Genomic DNA, 25,576 nt, shown 5'->3' on the forward strand with positions numbered 1-25,576 from the left:
ATATCTCTTCCTCGCTCCCAGCAGCAACCCAGAGTAATTCCCAGGCAAGCAGCCTCAGAGCAGACTTTTTTTTCTTTTACAGAATTCCCTTCCCAGTGCCCTTAAGCACTAGAGCAAAATAAAATCATTGTCTCTCCATAACATCCTCAGATTTTTTGCACCTCTGAAACACAATAAGTCTCACAATAAATCTCTCAGCTCCTCCCCTTCCTCTATATTTATTTTCACATTTAAGAATAAAAAGAAAACAACAAAAAACCCACAAAAACAAACAAACAAACAAAAACAACAACAACAAAAAACCCCAAAACAAAAGAACACACCAGTAGCTGTTGCATTCACAGTACCTACAGCTATGTGGCCTACATAGCAACTTTTGAGTGAATGTGTAGAATACCCCTATTTCTTGGGATGAAGGAGAACATCTCACAGAGAAAATACATATGGTAGATTGTCCCTAGCTAATCTAGGAAGATAGAATTTTTGTCTGCTCATATAAGTTATGGTATTTCCTCTGTCTATCCAGATCCTAAAAAATGAACACTTGATTCACTGAATCACTGGGACTTACCCATATCTAAAACTTACTTGGTCCAAAATAATTTTCTTCTCCTTTGGGGACAAGAGAGGAGGCAGCAGGAATTAAAAGGGAAGTACCATGAACTGACTAAACCCTTCTAATAGGCTAAGAGCCTGGAATATCTGCTCCACTTGGGAAATGTAGAGAGCAGAGCTGCACCGTTGTTCTCTGCTCTATTGCATCTAAGCAGCAAATGTCACTATCTTTCCATAAAAAGGCAGTCTGCTTTCATGGGCACAACGATGAAGCTGCCATTGTGCAGGAGACTCCAACTGATTGGTAACTCTATCACTGTTTTCCAAGATGTGCCTGTTTTGCTCTTTTCAGTTTTTCTTCATGTCCCTCTTAGTTTTTTTCTCTTTTTCTGACAGACAGGAAGGTAGTGCTTACTGGTTTCTGCTAAGGCAACGTCTTCTTTTACTACACAGCTACACAGACTAAAGACATGCATTTAAAATGTAATGTGAAATTCTGTAAATTCAAATTATTCCAGGCAGATTGGATCCAATCCAAACACTGGAATTTTATGCTTCTGTCCTGTGGTTACCAGTGCTCAACATTCTTCATTATTCTGTGATGAGTGTTGTTGCTTGCTTTGTATGAGTATGCTAGGAATAAAGTTTTGCTGAACTGGAAGTGGAGCTGATCCAACTGTCATCCCTTCTTTCTTGCCATCATCACTATGAGTGGCAGTCAGAGACATTAAGGAGTTCCCAATATCCCCATTATGATATTTTTTTTCATTTGTGTTCTTCATTAACCAATTTTTAAATCCTTGGGTTAAAGATCTGTCTTGTTCATCTTTTGCTGGTGAGGCCCTGCACCTAATGAGGAGGGCGTGATCACACAAGAGCTGGCTGTGAAGTAATAGAGGAATCAGAGAGGCAGAATTTGTCTCCTTGTAAGTTGCCTTCCCTGCACTTGAGTGAATACCGATAACCAAAACTTCATCTTTTTTCTTGTGTAGTTCAGATAGTTCATTTGGTGAATTGTTTACTACATTGACTGTTTTCACATAGTATTGTTTCTTTGCCATGACTACATGACTGAACTTTTAAATAAGATACTAGGAGAGTAATGAAGAGAGTGAATTCACTGGTAGCAAAAAAATCAGATTTGAGTCACATCTTCATGAATCTGTCTTTCATTATTTGACCAGCTGGAGTTTATATCCATCACTATTTTAGCCTCTGCTGATTTTTCACTTCATCATAATGTTTTGGTTAAATTCAATAATCTTCTTTCTGGGCCAGATTCTGCTTTCAATTATGTTAGTGTAAATCTAGAAGAACCTCACTAAAGGACAGTATAGTTATTTTTATTTATTCCAGTGTAACACAAAATGGAGATTGTCTGCTCTACATGTGCTGCTAGGTCCCTATTTTATTCTTTAAAATCTCTTTATTTGTTTACAGACACAGCATTTTTCCCTAAAAGCCTTTGTCACTTGCTCTGCGTGTGTTGTAAGGAAGGAGAGAAGTGTTCTTCCCTGATATTTTTTTCTTAGCCCTTTTATTTTTCTCTCCAGACACTATATTATGTGTTTAACTACTTAATATTATTTCCTCCCTGTCCACCCATCTGTTTATTTTAGTTGCTTCTTCCTCTTGGCTGGCTTCTGTATAGACTCTCCCCATATGCCTGCTAGGAATGTGAATGAATATGATTAACAAGCACTGATATGCACAAATAAGATCTTGCTTGAAACTCTGATTCAGGATCTGCGTATGGTGGGTGTTTCAGACCGTGTCTGCTTCTCAGCACATCAAATATCCTGAACATAGGTGTGCAGACAAGAGCGAGTCCACACGACGAGACAGTGTTTCCTTGCCACTGATGAGTAGGTCTGTGAAGTGATCCTTTCTGCCTAATAACCCTCTTCGTGCACTGTAGCAACAGTGGCTAACAGCTCTGCAGAGAAGCATGTGCTGTGCATTTGCATCTGTGGAGCAGATACGCAGAGCGGAGTCCTGCCAAAGCCTCTGGAAGTGTCACATCTTACATGGATGTTGCAACTTCCTCTGCCTCTGCACAAGCCCTACCGCTGCTGAATTCTTCCAGAGCTCTGCTAGCTTTTACACATATAATTTAATCCAGTGTTACTTCTCTGCATGAAAGTACCCTGTGGAGTTCTGCTTACCGAGGGCTTCCTGTTGTAGCAGAGGTTGCAGCAACATGCCAGAGACCTTCGAGTCTTTGTGATGAAGCAACAGGTTGAGAGAGCTGAGAAATTAAGACTGTGGGAAAAAAGATGGCAAAGATGAAACCTACCAAAGCTTAGCATAATGAGTTCTGTGACTGGGAATAGCTATCAGCTCAGCAAGTTATGCAAAACAAATCCTGAACCCTTGTTCTTTGCTTTCTGAATGCTCTATCTGAATCATCTTAAGGCTGATTTTCTGAATTGTTTAGCTGTATTTAGTAGATCTTTCACAGCTGTGGGCAATCACAAAAAACCACAAAATCTATCCCAAAAAGAAAGCTTTCTGCCAGGTAAGGGAGCTTCAGACCCCAAGCCAACTCCCTTGTTTCAGCATTAATACTCAGTCAGCAGATAGCTGTTACTCATGATCTTTCCATCCCAGGAAATGGCAGTACTTGTCTTTCATACACTTTGAACTTATAGCTGGACAAACATATATAGACCAAACAGAAACTATATGTATTTATTTTTCAGTTTGGCCAGGAATTTGAAAAGGATTCATTTTAAATTGGCCTGAAAAATCTGTTTGTGGAAGTGCTGCCATAAGTGGTCAATTCCTTGATTGTTCTGGATAATGCTGGAAAACCTCTCTACAAATAATTTATGGTGGTTATTGACTTACATTTTCATAGTCAATATATTTGGCTGTGATTGCATCCTCTTTGTGCTTGAACTCTGCAAGTCTGGTTTAGTCTTACTGGCACCACAGCTTATTGAAAAAGACCTTTAAAAGCAGCTGCTGCAGAGTGCTTATAGTAGGAAGCCCAATCACAAGGGCCACAGCCATCCAACAGCAACAGAGAAATGGTGCCAGCAGACTCATGACTGCTCACTGTTTGACTCCACAACTTAAACAGAAATCCAAAAACATAAAATGTTTGGCTATGTTGGAGGGGACAGTGCATGTATTTCATAGATGTAAAAGGAGGTAACTAATAAAAAATACTATGTTCCTGAACAGAATAGGAAGTGAAATTAATTAAACATACTATTCACTTATGAATAAGTCCTATGTGTTGATCAAATTCCAGAATATGCCCAGTGAAAACCTGGCAAAAATCCAGAATTCAGTAGGACCTCAGTTCTCCAAATGTGTGTGAGTCTGAGTAGGTGTAGAGCTCCGTTGACAGGGCTCCCAGCCTGCTGCACAGTATGGACCTTTGGAAAGAAAACTTGTGTGCATCTGAGTATGTGTAACTGGCTACATATTTGGAACCCAGATTTTATCATTAATAATAAAGTCAGAGCTAAATGGTTGGTGATAAGATGCTGAAATTCAGAGGAAGAAATTTGAAAACATATGGTAAGATTTGGTTGAAATCCAATGGAATAAAGTAATTGAATTTTGTACAAAGGCCACAGAAGGGAAATGGAAAATGTGCAATGATAAATTAATGTGTGGCCAAGGGTTGCGTGTCTTATCCAGCAATATATACACTAGAAAGTAAAAAAGTCCGTGTGGGTAAATAAAGATGTGAAAAAGTAATTAAGGGTTGAGATACAGGCATATGTGAGGTATAAAACACCCAGGTATGAGAGAGATCTGGAAGCATTAGAAAATGATTTTCAGAAAAAATTATGAGGAAAGCAAAGGTGAAAAATGAAATGAGGATCACAGAAAAGTTTAGATATATATTAAGGCATTTTTTCAAGTATCTAAGGAATGGGAGGTCACTGAAGGAGGCAGCAGTGCCTCAAAGAGAATAGAAGGATAATTTATTGAGAGGTAGATGTTCAGAAGAATTAAATGTTTTCTTTGATTTATTGTTCATAAAAGGAATGGGGGACATATGCCAGGAATAGACAAATACCAAAGGAAAACAGGTTCATGCCAGAATTAAAAAAACTAGAAAACTTTGGCATAGGTTCTCAGCTGATGAAAATCTGCCAGATTCCCTTGCCCTCAACAGAGCCAGTTAACCCATTAAGATAGTTTGGAGACATTTATCTCGTATTTCCCAGTTCTACATAGAATACTTTACTGAAGTATACAAATGGTTTTATATTCTCTATTTTTCTTCTTTCTTTTCTCTGATTTGGGTGATAGCTTGTTACATGGGCTTCAAAGTATAATTTCCATTCAATAATTTTTTTCACTGGATGAACTATATCTTTGATGTATATTGCTTTTTATCATAGTTCTGATGATAAGAGGAGTAATATATAAATAGAGAAAAACAGCTATACTTGTTTCAGACTGGGAATGACAAAAATGAAGAGACTATTTTGGCCAATGCTAAGGTATATGATTTATTGGGTACAGAATATGTTTTCCTTCTGGCATTTTCAGTACAGGGACTGACTCTGTAAGCCTGCAAGTTTGATAGTGTAACACTTCATCTGTGAGCAGTGAGACGTGTGACGGTGGAGGAGCAAGTTAGAAGTTCTGTAAAAGAAGATTCCTGTGTGAATTTAACAATTTTTGGTAGCACATTTAATGAGTCATCATACTGACTCGTAGGACTTCAGGATTCCATAGCCTGTCAGGATCAGACATACTTCAGTACCCTCTGAGAATCCAATGGCAGAGCAGTTCTAACACAAAGTTTAGTGTAGTGCCATGTGTGCAGCAAGAAGTGTCTTATCTTCTTTTTTCCATCAGTCCTGCTGCTAATGTTGGATGGAGATGAATCTTTTTCTTGTGACCAAAATCCTGTTTTTTTTTCTGGTTTCCTTCAACATGTTCATTTTCACAAAGCTCTAAACTTAGCCTTCCACTGAAAATCAAAGTGCTTTTCCACATTTTCTTGTTATCATTTTGGTGGATTGCCTTAAGCAATATATTTTCATTGAGTAATAATGATTAAAATCCTGATGCCAGTGACACCTTATTGCCATATGGGAACCTGTGGAAAAGCACTTTGTGCTGACACCTGGGTCAGGATTTTGCAGTTGCATTCACAGGGTTGGCGAGGAGCAACTTGAGCAGGGAGGAGGAGAGCAGTCCTAGAAACCTAACCCAGTTACTTCCAGTCTTGTTTTTCTCCCTTTCGGTAGTCAGCAGGAAGGTAATGACAGAGCTACCTTGCTTGCTTCCATTTAATAATGCAAAAAAATGTTGTGAACCAGTAAACAGAACGAGCAGAAAAAAGCATTCTGCAGATGAGGCATTGCCAGTAACAAAACGGAAATCTACAAGCCAAATTTTTTGTGAAAACATTTTAATCGTTTTCATACAGTTCTAAAATTAGCCCCAGTGACAGAAGACGAAACTTAGTTAATGTATTTTAGCTCTAAGGTGTGCTGATTTATTTATGAACAGTGAATATTTTATGAAGTTGAATGAGTATAGCAAAAAAAGAAGATGAATATTCACTTCAGTTTTAGAAATGGGTTGTTGTGTTTATGTCTTTTCTATGATCACTTTCTGTGAACCTTCTAGTGATTGAAATGCAATTCCCTTGAACTGATATCAAACTGTACTGTCTGAGGGCACTCAAGGATAGTGGATATAAAACTCAACCTGAATGAATCACATAAAGACCTGACCCCATCCATCTTAGTTAGGATAAGGCCACATACAAATGTACTGTGACTAGATTTGGAAATGTATTTTCTTGCAGAATGCTGTTTATTTATTTTCTATTGAAAAAATCCTATTTAATCAGCATAAAACGTTTTGAGTAAGGCAAGTTTATTTCTTTAAAAATTTAGTTTCAAGAAAAAATAAGTCAGTAAGGTTGAAATATTCTGATTTAGCACTTTTAGAAGGCATTCTCATTTTTCTAAACTTTTGAATTATTTCCCATGTAAAAAAATATTCTTCATATATCACCCAAATCAGTCACATATAGGAAATAAAAACAGATAAGAAAAAAGCTTTTTTTTCAATGCAATACATTTGAAATAATTAAAAGCCCACAAACTTCTGGAAGTTTCAGATCTTTCAAGTCCTTAATAACCACATTCTGTCTTGTACACTTTCTTTTTTTTTTTTTAAATTTTTTTTTTTAATTTTTTAGGTACAACATTGGTATTCAAGTTGATGAATATGTTCTCCATATATATGGGCACATGTCTGTGTTTCTGAAAAACCTCCCAGACAAATCTTTGTGACAGGATGTCAGTCAGAGCATAGTGTTTTCTTCTTACTAGATCAAATATTTAAAGGCTTTTCAGATCAATAAACTAGAGGCAAACTCTATTGAAAGTGCTTATAGGTGAGAATTATGTGAAGAATTGTTATGGATGCTTTTTCAATTAATTAGGATGTCCAAGAGAAGGCCTATCAGCAAAGGAAACTTTTGGTAACAAGCATATTTTTTCTTCAGCGCACTGTTCACAATTATATAATTCATCTGACCCCAACATTTTTCTCCCAGTGCACCACTTTCATGCACCATATTAAAGGACTACCAACAGTAAAATCACAGACAACAAATCTGTCCATTTGCCCATACCATGCTAAAGTCATGGTCAAACATCAGTCACCCTGGCATTCATCAGTGTGAAGAGCTCAGGCAGTACTGTCCAAACACATTTTGCTGGAGTTCATGTTGTTTGGGATTTGTTTCTTGGCTACTTAAGGCAAAGAAATCCGCACAGTCCTTCAGTGCTTTTTAACAAGGAGAATTTCTAAAATTACTTCATGAAACCAAGCTATAGGAGAAAGTTAAAAGTGAGAAGCACACAGGGTAAGATGTTAAAAACAATGTGCACCTAAAATATATGCAAAAAATAAATTAAAAACTGCAGCCTGTCCTTAAAATTAAAAATTGAATTGAATATCCTTGTCTTAAACAGTGGAAGCAGGGAATGATTCTGTATAACAAGGTTGTGGAGTCCCAGAGCAGCAAGATCAGCAGTGACAATCAGGCTTTGCCTCTTATCTCACCACCAGAGTGTTTCTCTAGCTCTGGAACATGCTGGCCCTTTGGTAAGGTGATAACTAATTTGAGATTTCAAGATTAATTTCTCTTAGCACCTTTTATTTTCAAAGTTTTCTACACCATAATTTTCTGTGATGCCCTGATAAGGACACATCACTACAAAGGGAGTAGGCTGGGCTTCTTCAGTGTAGACCTTCAATTGAATCCCTATTTATGATAAAAATAGAAAAGGTGCTCCATGTGTTGACCTTGGCCACCAGCCTGTTACTCAGTATAATCCTGGCAGAGACACCTTACTAGATATGATCATCAAAAAGTGGATTATGTAGCTGAACTCTGCTCCAATTCTGAAGCATTCAAAATCTATTTGGAAAAGTGTCAGCAATATAGTGTTCGTATCCACGAGAAGCCCCTGGCAGGAGATTCTTCACAGGTTATTATGCTATCACCTGAAACCAATTGCCTGAAACAAATAAGTTCTTCTTTAAAACACCCTACTCTGAATTCTCATTAGGTGTTGGAACTAGTTTAGTAGCTTTATTCAAACTACCTTACAGAAACAGAAAACATTTATTTCTGGACAGAGGGCTGCATGAGATTTTTGGTTAGTTGCAGTTTTGGTGGGGCTTTTTAGCTGTGCCTTAGTAATGAAAGCTTTTAAGTTTCTTTAGAAATGACTGATAAAGTCCTGTGCATTACTGTATTTATTTAATTTCTGCCATATATCCATTTATAAGACAAAAGATAAAGTTTTAATATAATGATGCATAGCTGTGGTCAAGGTTCTTCATTAATTAGAAATAGAAGGGAAGCTAATGGCATGTTCACAACATGCAGTGAAATATGTTTAATTAACATGGAGAGGCCTCCAAAAATAGTGTCTAACTGAGCTAGCTCCAAAAGCAGTAATATTGCACTTACTTGACAAACCACTTAAACTAATTAGCCTTGCAATGAGATGGGGCTTAGCAGCTCAGTTATATTGTCTCCCCTCTCCAAACATATTGCTTTTGGGGCCCAGCAAGGGACATCACCTGGCACTGCTTTTCACCCTGCAGCCCTGCTCCCACACTCCCACTTGCCTCCTGGGCTGTGCTGCATTCTCCACTATTGCTCTGCATGCACCTGCCCTCTCTTCTCTGTTGGGTACAGGGGAAAGCACAAACATGTCCCTCATCCTCCTAAAATATAATCCAAACTCAAGATCAAAAGATGAACTTGCCAGATGATCTTTTAAATGAAACAGAGTAAAGTTAATGTTGTCTCAGGGGCTGGCTATGCTGATATTGTCAAATTCAACATGTGCTTGAATATTTAATGTATTATGGAAAAAAATCAGCTATATTTAAAAAAAATAAAAGTAATGATAAAGGCTGGACAAAAAAAGGGAGAAAGTGTAAATTAGGGATCTTGGCTTGTTATAACAGTTCTGGAACAATATTCATGAGAGGATTTATAATAGCAGCTGCATAGCTTATGGGTCAATGCAGTGAATGTCAGTGCTTCACAGGCAATACCTGTCCACTGTAGTTTGGTTTGGTTTGGTTTGGTTTGGTTTGGTTTGGTTTGGTTTGGTTTGGTTTGGTTTGTAGTGAACATGCTGCCTGCTTTGTGTGGAAGCAAGTAGCTAAGAATGTTCATTTATAGCAGCATTTGCTTTGGAAAAGTGATAGCACTACATTTTTACAGTAATCCCAAATTTGAATAAGTAGCACATATAGCAAGGGAGTGAAAGTGTCTTTGTTTAATCTAATCACATTGCAAAAACAAAGTAATGGGTCTGGGTTAATATCCTATTTAATTTAATGTTTTGCCAGAAAGACACAGAGGTGTCATCACATATAAAAAATGTTACAAAAGAGAAATTGTATAGAAAGACTTATGAATCCCCCAAAGCTTTTTCAGTTTTCTCTGTTTCAAAAACTTATAGAGCATAATAATAATAATAATAATAATAATAATAATAATAATAATATACAAAAGTTATTCTAGTGCTTTGATATTTTTAAAGTAAAGAATTTGTTTTTGTGAAGATAGCATGTTTGCCAGATTTCATCTTTCAGTGAATTTTTAAATCCTAGTTATTTGTTAGTCATAGAAATGATGGCTTAAACTGAACCATTGCAACTCTGGGAGACAGCACTATAATAAAGTGAGTGAAATACCTCTAAATATAAGGAAAAATGATTAATGTATTTAATTTCTTTAGACTAAACCAGAAGTGAAGGTGAATGTTTTTTGTTTAAAAAAAAAAGAAAAAAAAATGGTGACTTAATCTGAGAATCCCTTGGGCATGAGAACTATGACTCAGCTGGCTTCTTATTTGATGCTGATATTCAGAAAATTACAAACAGAACACCACAGTCCTATCAAAAGTGTCCATATCCTCAGCACTAGGTGAAAAGAATAAAACTTTTTACAGTGTTTCACAATAGGGTGTCAGCTGTCACCTCTACTTTGTGGAGGTCTGTCTTACTGGCACTTATGAATGACTTACTGGTTAATACTTCTGATTTATAGTCAGAGAAATAAAATTAGTGTAAGAATTATGAAAACAGCACACTTACACTATCAGAAATATAATTTAAGTAAGAAGACAGGCCATTGGGTATATGAATGACATTTTTGAAGGTATTTTTGGCATATTTGCCCAAACCGTGAGCTAATTTTTAGTTTGAATAAGGACATAATCATGGGTTAATTATAATTAGCATACTTCTCTTTTGTAAGTAATGTCTCCTGCATGCATAATCTGCACTACAGTTCAAAAAGTTTGCTTTAGCAAATGAATTAACATGTAGGGGCAACATAACTCAAGACTTCTAAAATGCAAAGAGACAGATACATTCACCAAGATGAGCACAAGCTCACAGATTATTTTACCCAGGTTCTATCTCATGTTTTGCAGTACATGTTGACTTCATTATTAGCTCAGATGGGCTGCTACTCTTGTCCAATGATATGTTTTATAGATAATCTGGCTGTGTTGGGGAAACCACCAAGCTGAAGGCCAGGGAAGCAGAGATGCTCTGGTAGACGCTCTGATAATGTGTGGGATTTTACAGACTACGTTTTGGTGACACTTGTGGCAGAAATTAAAATCCCAGGTAACACAATTATTCTTGTGACAAACAAAATTGCACAAAGTGAACTGCATCTCAAGGTCAGGAAGGATCTGAGGATAGCATTGCTAAATTGCAAGTTACTACAGAAAGAACACTAAAGAATGTGTTGGAGAAGAAGGTGGTAGTTCTTGGTTTCCCATTCTAACTCCAGACTGCAAATCAGAAATATCTCAAGAGAGTAATAATTAAGAAGAACCTAAAAATTTTCAAAATTCATTGCAAGATATAAGAATAATCCTTAAGTAGAGCTTAAGACATTAAAAATGCATTTTAAGATATTGGTCTTTTGGAACTTTCAGGCCCTGGAAGTTTTAGACAAGTGAAACAGAGGGTCAGCTTTTCAGCTGACTATCCCCACAGCACACTCTTGGGTTGTATTTTCCACTGAAAACAGCATGGTGAAACAAAGGAATTGTAGAATACTGAAATCCTAGCTATATCTTAAAGAGAGAGTTCATTGTTTATTTTGTTTCAGTAGTAAAAAGAAGGAAGCTAGAATAACATTACATTTTCAGTTTTCTAGGTTTTTAATGAAGCTTCTAAGCTATCAAAGAGAAAAGTCAATTATATCTGACAAAGAGGTAAAGACACTACTGTACACAAGTAAACACATATGAGCTTGATACATTTTATTTTGAATTCTCAAGCTCAGATTTTTCTTTATAAGCCTACTTAGAAATCCAAACAGCCAGAAGATTTTAAAGACTTATCAGATACAATTTGCCTGTGTTCTTTCTGAACTCCCACATATTTTGAAGGTATGGTTTTTTGTCCAACACTGAAACATTTTTTTCCATCGTGTTTCTGTGTGTGTTTTGAATATCACATAGACTAATGGCCTTTTTGGAGCAGTCTTTCCACTTGTGCTTCAATCTCCTTTGGAATGAACAGGATTCTACTCTGACCTTTAAGCATACAGAAAAGACATAGCGTGGAATACAGAAGGTTAATTTTTTAGCCAGAGATTACTGCCCTTTTAACACTGGTTTGTTGTTTTTTTTTTTTTTTATCTGATATTAATTTTATCCCTAACCTTGCTGCTGAGATTGCTTATTGCCAGCATAAAACAAGAATCACTCTTTGTCATCTACACTGTGATCTTTGAGTTAAACTACTTGGAAAGGGTATGCACATGGTATGGTTCCATAGGGTTTATTAAAGGAAATTGTCTTAGCAAATATGTCTGTTTCATTTGATTCTGAGGAATAATTGGTTAATGAGGGAATGATTACTTTGTTCAGAGATGATTACTGGAGAAATGTTTGGTCCATATGTTGCTGAATAATGTGAAATTCTCCAGTGAAAGGGGACAATGATTAGAAGAAATAAAATAACTGGAGAATATATTCCCCAAAGTGTTACACTAGTATTTGCTAACAAGCCAACTCTAAGGATAGTATTTCCCTCAATAGGAATGGAAGTTCAAAATACCACATTAGTTTAAACTGTTTCTTTCCTTTGCTTTTCTTAGATCAAAGAATTGCATCTTCCTCTGATAAACAATGTGACTATCACAGCTGTTTCTCCCCTTAAACATGACGTTAATTTGTTATTGTTGTCTTGATGGACATGTATTAAAACAACTATATCTTAAAATTAATTCCATGTGTTTCTTCTGCTAATTAGTTTATTTTACCATAGGAATTGAGTGTATTGATCCTCTGACATACATGCAGTGTTCATGCATGTGCACATGCACACACACACACACACACACACACGCACACACAGGTTGTATGCATTGTAATTCTTATAATTAATAAGAATATTCAAGTGTTTTCATTATCCAGAGTCATTTTCACTTGCTTTCTTAAAAGTCTTAGTTTATTGCTGAAACTTGGTGCGCTTGCTTGAAATCAAAAGGTGTCTTTTTCCTGAATACAGAAATGGCTGCACACCTCCAGAGATTAATGAAATAGGTAGGTAGGTAGGTAGGTAGGTAGGTAGGTAGGTAGGTAGGTAGGTAGGTAGGTAGGTGTGACACCATTTGTGAATTAACAGAAGATACTGAAAATTTCAAAGCTGCCAAATGCTAAGGATCTAGTTCAGTAATGTGTTCAAATGGATGTCTGATTTGAAGCCTGTAGACAGTCCTACAGAAGTTTATGGCAGGGAAGACAAACAAGCAATAGCAGATCGGAGGAGGGACCCATAGATACAGATCTCTGAACTTTCAGAAATGCTGGAGTGCTTGACTGCTGCTGATTTAAACTAGAATTAAACAGCTCAGTGCTGTTGAAGCTGCCTCTGGCATCTAGCTTTCAGCTTCTGCCAATTACCCTGAAAAGTACCTTGGACCAAAGTGACTTGCCCAAGGTCATACACAAATATGTGTTCTCTTTTCTAAAGCTGAAGGACTATTCAGTAGCTATTTCATTTAAAAAGTTATAAATTTAAACAATATTTCTGTCCATTTCCTTTTCGTCCAGTTAAGTCTTTTATCAGATCTGACTACAGACAAGGAATTCAAAATTCCACTTCATGATGTCTGATGGAAAATTTCTTGTTTTATTTTCTGTAAGCAAAGTATTTGCCAGTTCAATCCCCAGGTTGATAGCTTTCATAGAGTGGAAAATAAATGTAGTAAATGAAACATCTGTCAACACTATTATTTTCTAATAACATTAATAGGCAGTTACTTTTAGATGACAAAGCAAAGTGTATCAGTTCTGGTTTGTTCTTTTGTCCTAAGCTGAACTAGTGCTCACTGAAATGTACCTACCTAAAAGCATCTCAGCATGAGGATTAATTCAGTAATACGTTCAATAATATGAGTTCAGTAATATGACATTCTTTCATGTACAAAGGTATCATTGAGGTCAACTGCTCACAGAAAAAATGTTAGTGTATTGTCCAAAAACATACTTGTGTGGAGGAAGGTACCCTCTCCATTGGCAGGACTGGTAGTTCAATCTACATATAGTTTGCACAGAAGTACTGTGCCAATTCAATTACCGTCTGATTAATGAAGTGTAGCAGGTTTATTTCAGGGGTCTAGCTAGCTATTAATTAGCATATTGGGGCCTATACTCTACTGTTTTGCCCTGATATGCTTTGAAAAATCCCAATGCAATTAAATAAACTCTAATATGCTTTAAATAGTTACTTGAGAAAACACATTCAGATTTTTTTAAAACCCTTATGGGATTTTTAAGCACATCCAGATTTATTGTAAAGCATCTGAAGTTCTTTGTAAACACTATTGTTGTGTTGGTTTGTGCTGTTCAGCAAAACAGCATTTCCTTTGCTTTAATAGAAGACTTCCTCTAACACAAGAAGCTGGTGTTATTTCCTTATGGTGCTCTGGAGCAAATAATGAGGTTGCTGGTACCCCCAAATCCCACTAAAGTTGCTTGCACTTTTCATGGTCTACTTATTTTTTGTTGGATTTCTTCACTTCTACAGTCTTTTAATTTTTTTTTTTTTTTTTCTCCAAGATTACTGTTAACAGTGGAAAACGGGAAAGCTTGTTAGCTTAGGGTTTGAGGACAGGCAGTGGAGAGTAGGAAGCACCACATTGCCTAAACTAGAAGGAGCTGAACCCTTTCTACCCTGGACAGTAGCACAGAGAGCTAATAAATGCACTATATGTTCCTCAGGTCAAAGGGATTGTCTGAGCAGGAACATTTCAGCGCATACTGATCACAAGTGGGCTGGAGAGATGTTTTATTCAGAGCATTAACTATTTAGTATCCTGGCAGCCTGGGAGATACAGGAGTATGAGACCAGTTAACAGAGATATGGAAATATTGGTTAGATATGTCCCCTATTTATAAATTCTAGTACTCCTCTGACTTTAAATAGTTTCATGGCTTCCAATGTGTCACAAGTGACTTACTCAGCTCTGTATCCCATGTACTTCATAGACCAGTTTGTTTATCCTCTTGTCTTCACCAATCCCTTCTCTTTCACCGCCCCCAGAATCTTTCTCCCACTTCATCTGGATCTCAAAAAGCTCTCAAATTTTAGTCTGCTAGTCTCCTTTGTTCTCTGCATTAACACTTATAAACCAGTTAAATCCCTTATCCCCCTTTTTCCTACAAATAGCAAATTAAAACTTGTTTTGCTCTGGAGGCCTTCTTTTGTTTGCCTATTTACCAGCGATGCCTGCATGCTCCATTGCTTTGTGTTTGCTCATGCCTGGGTTAAATCCTGTGCTCTTAAAAGTGCCATTTTGCCTCTGAAGAAGTTTGTGGGAGCTGGGTCATCTTCTTTTGACCCAAGTTTTGGCTTTTAGTGTTCAGACTTGTCTTTTTTGTACCACAGGTTCTGGTATTTACAGTTCTATCTGAATACACTTTAAAGAAACTTCTCATCTTCCCTCAGCCACAGTAAAAATTAGTTCTTTTGTTAAACAGGATTGCATTAGAAGGCTCTGTATTACATCTGCCAATACTATCCCATCTTGTCTAAAACATATATTAAGGAATGATTATTTTGCATGTGCTTTTTAATGTGCTGTATTGCACTCACCAAGCAGCAGTGTTATAGCAAGTTGCACAATCATCTGATCACACTGTTCCCCTACCCTGGGGAGTGTTGCTATGGGCGTTTGTGGACCCACAATCAAGAAAGCTTGTATGAAGAAGCTACCAAAAGTAAGGTACCACTGCAGATCCAGTACGCAGCAAAGTGCATCTGAGAGGAAGACAAAAGGCAAGGTTAGGAAAGGTTGCTGATACCCAGCTCCCAGGGCAGCACTGTAGACCTTCCCAAAGGGCTCACATCAGAGCAAGACAGAACAAGCATGCCACACTTCTCTTGGTATCTTCCTTTTCTTGACCTTTATTTTTTAATTATTATTTTTTATTTTGTCATTTTCACTGCTGTTGTCCTTGTATGTATACAGTCCTGAAATGCACCTGATAAACATATTTCTGTGCATTCTTGTAACTGATGGAGACAACTCAAATGCACAGTGAACTCTAGGCGCTTGCAGAGTGCTTTTGATTCAATAAAGTGATTCATGTGCTTAAGTTCAGGCACATGTTTCATTACCTGGTTGAACCATGGCAGAAAAGCCATTCACTTAACATTAGGGTTGTTTTGTTTTAGAAATAGCATGATTAACTTCCTGCCTTTGCTATTTGTATGCAAAATGTAGTATACATATTTTACATAACTGAAGCTAAATACAAGGTCATAACTGTGCTTTAAATGGGCATAAAGTACTAAATAACCTGGGTTTAGGGGTGATTTCTATGGGTGATTATTAAATGAATGATTGATTGACAGGTTGGTCTAACAGGGTGGCAGTGAGATGATTGGATAGCCCTGTTCCATTACAAATAGCACTCTCACCCTCCTTTAGCCTTGTCTTTACCACACTCAAGCACACCCTTTTTATGAGGTGGACATTGAACTATCTTTCCACAGTGTCTCCGAATGGTACAATGAACGTATTATGTGACTATTCATTGCAGCAAAGTTACCACATAATAATTTACAATTTTATGGAACTGCTAGGATTAGCTATGTATCATCTATTTTTAATACACATCATTGTGGTATTGGAGCAATAATGAATGTATTTAAATAAATCAAAAAACCCAAATGAATGCTGAGTTGTTGTCAATCACTTGCAGATGAGCCTACTCTGGTGAGAAGATATAATGGAGAATTTTCTGAGAATGATTTATTGAGTCAGCCAGCATGACTCTGGAACAACAGATACTTTTCCAGCACAGAGCTACACACAGAAGTTTAGTGAGAATACCTACGAGACAAATCTGAGGTAAATTTTTGTTAAAAAGTTTTATCTAGACTTTTGAGTTACAGTGCAGAATGAAAAAAAAAAAAAAAAAAACAAAACTAAAACAACCAAAACTGGACAGAAAAAAAACCTGAACCAAAAGCAGAATCAAAAGGGAGCATATTCATGTTTAATTTGTAATTTACAAACAATGGAGATCCCTGTACCTCTTATGCAACAATGTGATGTGTTGACTTACTGAGATGAAGGAAGCCATTGCTTTGTCCTTTCAAGGAAAAATTACCCAGTTTCATAGGAAAGAATACTAAATTTAGGTTTGCTGCATTCTCTTTGTGAACTTCTTTTTTGCCTTTTATTTGGAAAGAGTTATTATCTGAAGTTGTATCATAAGCAGCTACCTTAAGGACAAAAAATAACTTTAAGTAATGAGGTTCAAGAAACACAAAATATTTTACATAATGTTTTGTAGTCCTGCAGAAAAAAAATGCAGTTTTGTTCAAGAGGGTTGGAAGAAGCATGTCTATTTTCCAGGACTGATAACAGAACATTTCTATCTCCTGAGCATCTGACTTCATGCCACCTATTCCATATGTTCTGAACTCAAATCTAAGTAGGATTAGACTGGGTCAGTTCATGGATAAAAGCTCCAGGGGAAACTTAAATGCTATATACAGGAAACAATATTGATGATCTAACTTTTTATTGGGCATTATTTCAGTGAAGTAGCATGACAGATTTGTGTCATGGGGCCACTCTGCTCTTAGAGGTGCTGTTATACAATGACATGTAAAGATTTTATGATCACTTAGGAAAAAGTGTCAGGCAGATATAGGTATAGATATAGATACAGATTATATAGATATTCTAGCCCCGAGATTATAATTTGTCTTTTAGTTTCAACTGGAAAAACACTCTTTATTGCAAAACTATCATGTAATCATGACCATTTTTTAAGGCTATATTTCACATCAGAAATACATTTCATTGGTGCTGTTTTTATTTCTTTACAGTTTGCCAAAGACCCTGGTCTTACAAACTGATGCCATTGAATGAACGTTTGGGGTTAGAATACAAAATTGCACTAAAATTAACAGCTCTCTGCACCAGCCTCATCTTTTACACATGTAGATCAGACTTCAGTTCTGGAATGTTCATTTATAAAGAGCTTGGAAGTAAAAAAGCACTTCCACTGCAACTGCGGTACTGTCACTGAGCAGTGATGGTCAGCACAGGAATGCCTGATGATACAAGGCCAGCTCTCACCGGAAACTGTGCACTTTTGGAATCTTTCTTCTGTGGAAGTAATTGATACCATTTGCACAGAAGGATTTAGAATGGTAACCCTGAAGTGAGGAGAGAAGAAAGCCTTTGAGATAACCTATATCCTGAGAAATGATCTACTCCATTTACCAGTTAAGTTAAAGATCCTTAGATAGGTATAAAACCCACAAAATACCATTAAACAAAGCTGTTCTACCTCTTGAAATGAATAAGTTTACTTCCTTCCCAGTGCCTGCCATCCTGTTTGGATAGCATGACAATCCAATCTCTAAGAGCAAAAATGAAAATGAAGTAAAAATTAGTGTTAATAATGAGGGCGTGTTTTTACAGTTTCACTTTCATTGACTAGAGCAGCAGAGTGCAACTGGAGATCTTGAAAGAAAAGCTCTTCACCTGTCCTCCTCTTAATTAAAATACATTAGATAAATAGATTTATTTGAGGGTTTAATGTTAAATGAAGATGAATGAAATGTTTTATGGAAGTCGATGAAATGCTTTCTACTTAAATAAGCAATTCTGTTCTACCCAGTCCACTATAACATTAATTTTTCCAGTAGCTGGGAGCAGGCAAACCAGAAAAGAGCAACTATATTTAAAGGGTAGTTTGAGGTGTTCCACAGCAGCCAGGAGATGTCAAGGCCTGTGATTTTCAGTGATCTTCACTTCTTGATAAGGGTTCCATGCATTCTGCTTTTGCCCAGCCAGTGCAGACTGCCAGCAGATATCGCCCTGTGGAAATTGAGTCTCCAGCTCAATCAGGTCATGTGCTTTAGATATTGTTGCCTACAAGTGTCTATCCTCATGCTATCAATTCTCTAAGCCTAAAAAAGCCTCTACCAGTTTTGCCTTAGGTTAGTGATATAGAGGGCCCTAAACTGCTGCTAAACAGTTCAGTACTTTTTCTGCCAGGGAAGGCTGATGAGGTTTATCATACAGCTATCTCAAGTCCTTTTGCATAATCAAATAATTTTCACTGGCTTCTTATGAAAAGAAGCCTTCCTCACCTCAGACATTCCTGCAGCTGCAACTTATCCCATAGGATTCACACATAATTTCATTGGCTCTCTTGGACTGAAGTGCAGTTGTTGCAGACTGCTTGCAGAAGCTCTAGCTAAGAGTAGCATATTTTGGCACCTGATGTTCCCGTGCCCGTGAGACACAAAATTGCTACTTAATCCTTCATGGGTTTGGTTTTTTAACTCTTCAGAATAAATTTTAATGTTGTTCTTTATGATGATCAACTTTTCATCTAGCATCCCATACTACTTCATTTGAATTAATTAAGCTCTGGTGGTAGAAATGCTTATATGAAAGTTCATTGACCATTGCAGTTTGGGTAGATATACTAAAGGATGAATACTCTCTCTTTGCCACAGTGCCAGGGCTTATAAATAACATCTATACAGGACAGAAGGGAAGAAACAGGCCCACTTGTGGTATATGCTGAAGAACTATTGCTTTGTATATTGCCCTATATCTCTCCTCCTGCCACAGTTTATATAAAGTTCCTCTAAAATCAACTCCAGTTGTTGGCTGAAGAGAGGTTGTTATCCCATCAGATCTGTTAGCACTCCATCCTCACTGCTTCTGTGTCATCAGACAGAGCTTAAAATGTAATCCCAGGTTGTTCTTACAAGTTTCTGAATCAGTTCTGCCACTTTCCACTAAAATTTGGAATAGAGTTATTGTTAATCATGAACATTTACAGATGACTGGTAAATGGTTTAAGGAAATTATGTTTTCTTTTCAGTTGCTAAAAACTCCTAAGTTGCAGAAAACAGAGAAAGAATGCAAAGTGTGCTAGTGACTAAGGGGGTGCAGAATTTCACTCCCACAGCAAAACAAGCCAAGTCCATAATAGTGAAAATTTGTTCTCTTGGCTCTGGTTGAGCTACCAACTTGCATTCTGGATCAGTCCATGCATCCTATTGACACTATGAAGAAGAAGGGATTATTGTCTTGACATTTCCTTCTAATTTTTCTAAAAAGAAAATAATAATTTGTAGCTTTTCAGTCTTTGCCAAGATTCGGCTTAGAGAGAATATTTTATAGCTGAGATATAAACCTCTGAAGTAAAAATGCAGACACAACTTTAAGTACAGTGTTGCAAATGCAGAGTTAAGTAATGTTAATCTATCAATACACAGTATGTGCAAACATATGTTTATAGACAGAGAGACAAGCATGTATAAATGAGAGGATAAAATCCCTATTTCTCATTTGGTGCTATGCAATTTCTATCAATTTAGAAATGTGTTATGATTTTATTTTAAGCTGACATACTGTAAATTGTGCTTATTTGAGAATACTTACTTAACTCTTAGGGTTTACAAGACAGAAAAGGAAGATGTCTTTGGAAGTCCTCCAGTGACCTAAAATGAACTAATAAATAATAGAAAAATGTTGTCCTTTCTTCGGAAACTTTGGAATGGTTGTCATCTTTAAATCTACACATAACATAAAAATAGGCTTTCAGTGATTAGGATTTACTATAAAATCTGCTAAATATAGCAGAGGTTGCTTCTTTAGGGGCAGGCTGTATATTATGCTCATGTTAAAAGAGAAATTACCAGATCTCTAGGTGAGGTATTTTAGAAATTTGGCAGATGGCTTTACTTTGTATTTGTGGCACAGAATTCTGTTCTAATTTTGTGTTTGATTGGAATATTCAACAGCTTCTGGTGCTACTAGGACTTGCTATCTGAAAGACAGAGTTTGCAAACTATAAATATGAACTTTGAAAATATATATCCTAGAGTTAGTCCAGTAGATTGTGTTTATAACGCTCAGTTATTGGCTGACTGATGCTTTTTGGCCCCAGACCAAAAACTGCCTGGTTGAGCAGTGCCTCTTGCCAGCTGGGAAGGCAGAGGGATATTGGGGCAGTGGTTAATATTGGGAAGGTATTTAGTGTTGGGTTCTGACCAGCTGCCAGTCTTCTCCCCTCATGGTCCCTCCAGCCTCACCTTCACTTCCCTTGGCCATATGGCCTCAACTGTCCTCTTTATTCCTAGCGCTGATTTGTTCTGCTGTGGTACAATTCCATTGGAAGACAAGAAAAGTTCTGTCTATATGAGCAAAGGACTTCAGCCTCAAGTTTATTCCCAGCCTGGCTGGCAACCTACCAAACAAGACCTTGGAGGGTTGACTTGTGCCACTGTTGTCAGCACTAAGGGGAGCCCTTTTCCTGTTGGGAGACATGGGAGGCATTTTCCATCTGTCTCCTCAGCTGCTCCTACCATGGAGTTCAATGGAAGCAGAGCTGAGCCTGCATGGAGGTGTGGGCACGTGGCAGCAGTGACATTGCCTGCAGCATTGGCCAAGGTGAGGGGTGGATCTTGTCCTTGTCCTCTTTCAGCTGTTTGCCACCAGCTATCTTCAGGGGTGGCAACACCAAAAGCCTTGCCTGTTCAGCACTGCCCATTGTGCCAGTTCTTAGCCAAAACATCAGAACCTTTCCCAATAATTTTGGCTTAAGCGAACAAGACTTTCAACCTTAATTTGTAGAGTCATGACTGATTTGTGGATGTGACTGTGCTCATATAAGCTAAATAAAATTTTCTCTGACATATCCCACATCATGGCCTGCTTGCTCATACACCTGCCCTGGCCTGCAGCATACGGGCAGATATATAAGAGAGGTATTTCTTTCTACTTTCTACAACTGGATTTGTCAGGGACCAGCAGGTTTGTTTAACACATTGAAACAGACAGTATTTATTTATCATAATTTATCATTTTAACTTTAGTTGAATGTAATCTTCAAGGAGTCATTCGGAAGTGGTTATATGAGACGAGTAAGGCAGTCTTTGCTGACATTGCTATTTTTCACACAGGACTGGTCAAAGATTTCTTCAAACTCTTCCCAATCATTAAACACTCTGTGTCTCTTCCCTGAGTTTTCTCTGACAGAGTGCATATTCCCAGTGGAAATGACAGAGGAATTCAGAGGAGAACTTTAAAAAGATGCCCTGAAGCATATCTGACACTATAAGAGTGGGGTCCCATCATGGATTTGTATATAGATGGGTGATACTGTAGAGAATGTTCTGTTTTCTATGTCAAATAAAGAGCTTCCAAGTGTTGGAAGTGGCATTCAGAGTGTTGTGAGTGGCATTCAGGTTTGAATTCAGGCTTTGCAAGTCAGAGAGGACAAGAGTAGATAGCAGCCATTTAGCTGGCTTTGTCAGAGTGGATTTTTATAAAAAGAAGGATTTAGCAGTTCTGTTATCCACTGTAATTATACAGTGGATAGAATGTCCAGTCCATCTGTAAAGAAGTGTTTTTCCTAGAAATAGTGTTGAGAAGGTCTGATTTGGGACAATTGTACTTTTTGGCAAGGAATGATAATTTTTAAAATACTGGCAAAGAATCTCCTTTTGTACCATAAATTCTGGCAATAACCAACCTTTTCTCCTTAAACTGCCAGCTTAGGTTGGCTCCATTTGTTTTAAATCCCTTGTTCTCAACAGGCCGTGTAATCAGAGTGACAGGCTGCTCACAGCTTCCCTGGTGCTCAGCTGCATGCAGGTCATGCCCAAGCCTCCTTTCTGGAAGAGGCTGTGCACTGACTCCTGGCTACCTGTGAGTCTGAGCATATGTACCTGCTCAGGGGTGAAGAAAGCACAGCAGCTTAGTGTTTAACACCAATAAGTGTTGAAGGAGTGCAAATCTTATTCTCTGCTCTACTGTTTTTAAATTGGAGTCTCTCTGCTTTTTACAGCAGCCCAGCCAAATCTCCTTAGCCAGTATTGTCATGACACTGTCAATAAAGACTTTAAAGTTAAGGTCAGGTATTCATTGAACAGTAACTCCTCTGATAAAGAAAACTGAAGCACTTGTTAGCACCTGTCTTTTTGGCAAAGTCTGTGATTGCTTTGGCTGATGCACCAAGCAAACACAATATTATTTTATTAGTATTACAGTTCAAGAGCTTATTAAGAGATGCCGGCAAACACTAAACTGTGATTTTTTGAAGAGATGCATTTTTAGGAAAGCTAGTTTGCCATTTGCATTTCTGTCTTAAAAGTCTCAGTACCATTTGTGTGTCACTAACCTTGATGATATAAATGAATTATCAGAACATCATCGTTAGCATGCCAGGAAAAGCTAGCTATTGGGTATTTATGAACAATTTGAGGAGAATATATCACTACCATCCATTATACTAATAAAATGACTAATATAAAACCCCAGATAAACAAAAGGCCATCCTCAAAACCACATAAGATCAAAATATTTTTATTCCAAGTACTTTGGTAATTAATAGTATCACTGTGTACAGAGAGTTTGCTTCAGTGTACTGGAGACAATAATAGAGTAGTATACTCAGACATCTTAAAAAACACTGCAAGCAACACATTTAAGTGGAAACTTTCTTTTTCTTGCTATTTAGATCTGCATCTTGTACAGGTCTTACTAGCTGTTAGGATTTTGATTAGTTTTACTTAATCTATTGAACACATTTTACTGATAACAGTTTTTCTTAATTTCCATGCGTTTTAACTGATACTCTGAATGATTTTGTCCTTTTTGAGCTCAGGGTAAATGGGTGACTTGAAATCCCCCCTCTTCCCAGTACTCTATTTGAATAATATGGAGCCAGACTTAAGTCAGGAAAGATGATAAAATAAACACACACATTTTATTCCCGCTTCTTGATTCTCTGGAAAACTAATGAAGGATCATGTGAGGGAAAAGCTAAGACCATTGGAGTTGGTCAGCCTGGAGAAGAGAAGGCTCCAGGGAGATCTTACTGTAGTCTTCCAATACTTAAAAGGGCTTACAAGAAAGATGGGGCAAACTTTTCAGCAAGCCTGTAGCAATAAGACACGGAGTAACAGTTTTAAACTAAAAGAGGATAAACTAGATATAACAAACAAAATTTTACAATGAGGGCTATGAAACACTGGAATAACTCACATAGAGCAATGATAGATGCCCCAAACCCTGGAAACATTCATAGTCAGATTGGAAGGGGCTCTGAGCAACCTGATCTAGTTGAAAATGTCCATTCTTATTGCAGAGGAATTTAAAGTAGATGATATTTTAAGATCCCTTCCAACCATGACTGCTCTATGAGTCTATGTCTAAGTTAGCCAGAGACAGTGCTGGTGCTTTCTAACATGCACAGTTCCTAAAGGGGCTCATAAAGCAACTAACATAGAATAAAAGATTCCAAAGTCCTGCTTCCATTTCCTTTTTCTCTCCCCGTAAGCTTTCTGAAAAATTAATTTACTGAATAGGTTAGTATAAGTTTGGGCATATTAATGTTTCCTTAGTGACAAAAAAAAATTGTCCTGAAGAGGCAAAATGAGAATTTTATACTATAGAAAATCAAGAATTGCGTATGTGAATGAGCATTACAGACCTGGCTTTCAACTTCGAAAATGCTGTAAATATTTTATATTTGATGGAATAATATTTTTATGTACTGACAATTTATTTTACCTCATGGCTAGTGGTGTTAGCTGCTGTCTCTGAGCATTGATATGACTTCATTCTCAATTAATGTGCAGATGGATAGAGTGATTAAAATAGTCCTGAAGTGGGGGGAGGGAAAAAGCAGGGGAGAAGTGAACAAATAAAAATAGTATTATTTAAACACTTCCAAAGTAATTTTCTCTGAGACATGTATCAAAATGCCTGAGATGTTTTGTGATATGAGAATTTTTAAATTTTGCTTCTTTTGGCCAACCTGCATTTCCTGCCTATATATACACTCAGTTTATGTAACTATATTCTACCTCCCTACATTCCCATCTGCACTATTCTTCAAAAATTCTTGCCCTAAACTATTGTGTAGGATTTATGTGTTCTGTTAAACAGCTGCCAAGTTTTATTCCATAGGCGGCTGCACTTCAGTGGTGGATGAAATTCTTGTTGTAAAGTTATAAAGCATTTTGGGCTCTTTGCAGATGGAAGAACTGACTAAATCAGTGATACGCAACTTGTGTTGCACGTGGCTTTTTTTGGAAGGCACATTTGATAGGAGCTGTTTTGACTTCTTCCTGTGAGGGAACAGGCAGGGTGTTTAGCTGTTCACTTCCATCTCTCCAAGCAACCAGGAAAGTTGGCTTATGCAGTTATTTCTCTGTACTTGCATGCCTGATAGGAATGCTCTGTAGGATTCTGTATATAGCATTTGATAAAATATATTTTAAAGCCATGTATAATCAAGAAAAGCTATATATGTGAGCTATAACGATGTAACGGATGTTAACGAGTGTATCCTATTGTATCCTATTTGTATTTTCTATCAAAATTATGTGGTTCTGTATTTCTTGATCCTGGACTGAAGTAATAATGCGAACAATGAAACTTTGGGAGACTATGATGTCATTAAAGCAATATTATGATTTCTTCAGAAAGCTGCTGGAAATCAGAACTGAGCTGTTTCTCCAACCTCTACTATTACAGATAGCCAGAACAGAGTGAGTGTGCATGATGAATGAGCAATGCAACTAACATTTTTAACAGGGAAGCTATCTTTCTTATGCCACTGACCTATTCACAGAGCAGCTGGCAAATGGCTCTAGTAAAGTCCTCCTGTTCTTTTTACCAACCAAAAAAAAAAATCTATTGTGTATGCAGTCTTTCTAATAGATAGCAGAGATATGTCATTCATATCAATTGGTCTTCTGTATCTCCATGTTTTATTCAGTTCCTGAGTATTATGCTAAAACGCAGTCTGATATTCATCAAGTTTTCAAACACTCCATAACAGCAACTGAAAGTGAAAAATAGCCCCGGAGTCATTACTGCTTTCCTCAATGACCTGGGAGGGGCTGGTTGGCATAGTGTGACTGTGGAACTAGGAGGGAATTAGGAGACACACTTGGGAGA

This window comes from Zonotrichia albicollis, chromosome 2, assembly GCF_047830755.1.
Source record: "Zonotrichia albicollis isolate bZonAlb1 chromosome 2, bZonAlb1.hap1, whole genome shotgun sequence".
In the NCBI taxonomy this organism is placed as follows: domain Eukaryota; kingdom Metazoa; phylum Chordata; class Aves; order Passeriformes; family Passerellidae; genus Zonotrichia; species Zonotrichia albicollis.